Source organism: Benincasa hispida, chromosome 8, assembly GCF_027475165.1.
Source record: "Benincasa hispida cultivar pf3 chromosome 8, pf3_genome.v1.1, whole genome shotgun sequence".
Lineage (NCBI taxonomy): Eukaryota > Viridiplantae > Streptophyta > Magnoliopsida > Cucurbitales > Cucurbitaceae > Benincasa > Benincasa hispida.
In genome coordinates this window covers 34,961,537-34,965,909 of record NC_143485.1, presented here as the reverse complement: position 1 = coordinate 34,965,909, position 4,373 = coordinate 34,961,537, and positions in this window count along the sequence as shown.

Sequence of the window (4,373 nt, the reverse complement as noted above, 5' to 3'; positions counted from 1 at the left end):
TCGTGCGGTATATGATACTCGATGCAAGGCTTGCGTGTTAAACGATCTTGAAGACTATCATGCTCATCGCATAGTAAATAGATACACGATCACATAGTATACAATACTTGGCACACGCTACACGATCATGTAGACTATAATGCTCATTGCATAGTCTTTAGCTACACGATCGCATAGTATGTGATACACGATGCACACTACACGATTGCATGGACTTTCATGCTCATCACATAGTCGAAAGCTATGCGATTGCTATTACACGATCATTTATACTTGACACTCGTTGCTCGATGATCAGGAGATTTGCTACACGATCAAGCTGCAAGGCTTTAAGGCGAGCAGTTCAAGACCCAGTTCACTTGCTCGAACCGGAGAACTCAACCTTTTGTAATAGTTTAGCCTTTTCTTTTTCGATTTTGAGATTAAATATCCCAGTCCATCAACTTTAATTAAATATGCATGTGATGTATGTTTATTATATGTGCCATAATGTATGTCATATAGGTTTAAAACCCACCATAGGTTATGCATTTATTTTCATGCATCATTTTATATTATAAGTGTTATAATATATTAGTATGCATGATTTAAATTACACAAAACAATGCTCATGCATCATATAATATAAGAGTTATAATTGTTGGGAATGTCCTAGAACTCGCAATTCGTGTTAAACATTCAATAAAGTTGTTGATTTTGCATTCTATCATGAAAATTCAATAAACATATCCATGGCTATAGTGTGAATACTTTAACTTTATGTGATGACATAAACAGGATCAAGTTAATAGTATATAACCTAAATGATCTAATAAGTATATGGATGAAATTGGGTATCTCATCCTGGTAACACTATTGGATGCGACCCATTTTGTAGGTAATAAATGATTTGATCCACAGATCATTCATGTAGAGATATGTGAGTGAGGGCATCCTGTGCAATGAGTTTGCATATAGACTAGACCACAAAATAGTCATTTTTTCTTTATAACGACCGTTTACTGTTAATACTAACTATTTCCTTTTAAGTAACCTAGGATAACTCGATCTTAATCCTGAGCTAGCTATGAACTTCTGTTTGTTCGGGATTATCCTTTAATCTGCATGGGTGAGAGTAGTCCAACAGCATTGCTCAATAAGTCTTCCATTTTGGGGATAAGACCAGATGAAAAGCTGGGGACATAGCACTGCAAGATGGAATTCACTTCTACCCGATTTAGGTTTAGTAGATAGGTTGTTCTCTTAAGTACTGATTCCAGGTCTTGAACAATCGAGGCCCTGCCTTCCCATGATAGAGAAAGAACTTGATTCATAAGTATTATGAATTAAATTTTTCATTAGAGGGTCAGTGAGAATGTAAGGAATGAGATATATTCACAGGGGTAAAACGGTGATCTTGACCCAACTGTGATTACGAACGACTTGTGAATGATTGACTTACTGATCATGGTTATATCAAGTGGACATAATATATCTACAGCGAGGGAGTTCAACTATGGGCTTTAGTGGAGTGACCTATTAGTTTACGAATGGGGGTTAATTCGGTGTAATGAGTTTAGTCAATTAATCTCGGATCGTTGGAGCCCATAATCTGTAGATCCGCGAGGTCCCCCTACTAGCTTGTAAATGAATTAGCTTTAGAGTAGCATGATAAGTTAATTTGAAATATTTAGATTAGAATTAAACAGAATAGGAGAATTTATATTTAAATATATGAATGTGGATTTGTGTAAAGTTAATTTAATATTTGATATTAAATTAATTAGAATTAATTGAATTATTTAAATAATTATTTATTAATTTTATTAGAAAATTAATTTATGAAATTAATTTTACAAAATTAATAATATTTTAAATTTTTTGAAATCAATAATGAAATTGAAAAGTTGGAAAAATGACACAAAATGGAAATTTGGTTTTTTCATTAAACCTTCAAGTAGCTCAACCAAACCCACTTATTTTGGTTTCAATAACTCCAAGCATGAGCTGCATCTCATGAAACCATCTTCTTTGCATGAAAGACCTGTAATAAATAAAGAATATTGGAGTGGAATTGATGCATGCATCAAAAGAGTTCTACAGAAAAATTTGGGCTGAAGAAATTATTCTTTAAGTGGGTTGTAGCAGTGAACTCTTCTCAAAGTTTCTTTCATTCAAGCTGATTTTGAGTCCCACAACTCATTCTAAAACTCCAAGAGAATAGTGGGAAAGATCTTAAGGTGGTTCACAGCAAGTTTCAGAGAAGATTACCATTGAGAATCAAGAAGTGAAGAAGTTCTACAAAGATATGGCTTCAAACCCTCTCGTGATTGATGAGCATGCTTTAATTATTGCCAAAATTAATGAATTATAATGCTTATTGATCCTTGTTGCTTCTGCTGCATCATGATATACTCTAACAATAATATATATGTGCATGCATTATAGTATATCCATGCATTATAGTATATCCATGCATCATTTATATTATAAATGTTATAATATAAGGTTGAATGTTTGTATGGAATGTACTATAGTTTAATTCATTACTTATTTATATAAATGTTATGTATTAGTAATGAATGAACATTGCATGAAGCATGACATTACCTTAGGTTAGTTTATAATTGTTATAAATAACTTATGTATGTCTAGCTTGTAATGTTAGTTGGTTTTATTTGTTTAATTTCTTATAAGTATTATAATAATGAAATTAGAATTAAAATCAATAATAAAGAGTTTCATGGAAACCTTAGGCTTTAACCATTTTTTAAAAGTGTTTAAAATTTGATTAAGATAAACCTAAGATCACGTTTTTAATAAGATAGGAAATCTAAGTTTAATATTTTAAATCAATTTAATAGGATTAAATTGATTCCTAATAAAAGATTAAATATGTAACAAATATATCTATAAGGAACCTTTTGTCTAAGGCTGGTTCTGACTAGGTTGGGGTACTTAAGTCGATGGAAACGTTGTTGTGGTTGATGCCCTAAATCTTGTAGGGTCCTGTAGTTTGTAAACACCTCTAGGAACAAAAATTTTATGATGTAACAATATGAGATATTTTATTCACTATAGTCTTTGAAATATGAGATATTTTAGTTGCATTAACCACAAACCAATAAATTAAGTTCCCTGGTTATCGTTGTAACTTAAACATGTATGTGATGACATACAAGTGGATCGTGCTTTAAGTGATAACCTAAATGGTCTGTAGCATATGGATATATGAGGGAAACCTTATCTTGATGACGCCACAAGTGTGACCCGCTTTGTAGATGTTATAAATGTTATAAAGTGCTACAAATTGTCTGATCCTAGCCATTCATGTATTAGACATGCGAGCGGGGATGCTCTATACAAAAGAGTTTGTATAAGAAACGACCATGAAATGTTTAGTCTCGTTATATAACGTCATTCATGACAGAGACTTTCATTTCACTAGGATGACCATTGGTAACATGACCTTAATCCTGAGTGAGTTGGGAGCTCCTGCCTATAAGGGCGGTCCTTTGATTTGCATGGGTGCGAGTGGCCAGATCGTCGATTATGCAATTGAGAAGTGATTGATAATCGTACGCACAAAAGAAAATAGCTATACAATAGCTTAAGAGCATAAACGATAATGTATTGAGTTTTGCTATATGATAAACACTCGTTTCTAAATGATCGAGCACCCAGTCTATACGATAGACTCTAGATTTCTCCCACTTACTCGATCGTCTACACGATCTTTCAATTCATCCTTCCCTTTACCAAATCTATACAGAGCCCACAACTCCTGGATTCTCACACAGAGAATACTAACGTAGCCTCGCGGTGGTGTCTGCTTATTGTTCGAGGGTCAAGTGTTGTTCATTGCTGTTCGAGGAGATTGTTGAGGTGTGACGTTCGTGTTGTTAAATCGAAGGGAATGAGAAGAAAAGCTCTTCAAGTGTATCACTTAATCCTTAATGTTATTTTTATGAAGCATATTGTAATTTAGAGTTTATGCATAACTGGTGTTGTTTGATTGTAAATGTGTATGTTCTGTCACAATGAGGTTTGGAACAATCTTGCTTCTACTTACTGGTTCTCTTTTTATAGAGTTCCTTCAAACGTCGCACCCCTACCTAGGATCCTACCTGGAAAGGTGAATTAGATAGATTTGTTACATGCATGTAAATTTGATGAAAGTCTGTTAAAGAGTTTAATAAGACTTGAATCAAAGTTGTTTAATCATCAAAAGCAAGTGTTGGTTTTTAGCAAATTAAACAAATCACTTAGATAAAATCAGTAGCCAAATTTTCTAAGTTAATGAACCCTAGAGAGAATACTCAGTGGGAGGTAAATGAGGTATATGATACTTCATTTTAACCTCTACACGTTTCTCCCTAAAATTTCACATTGTG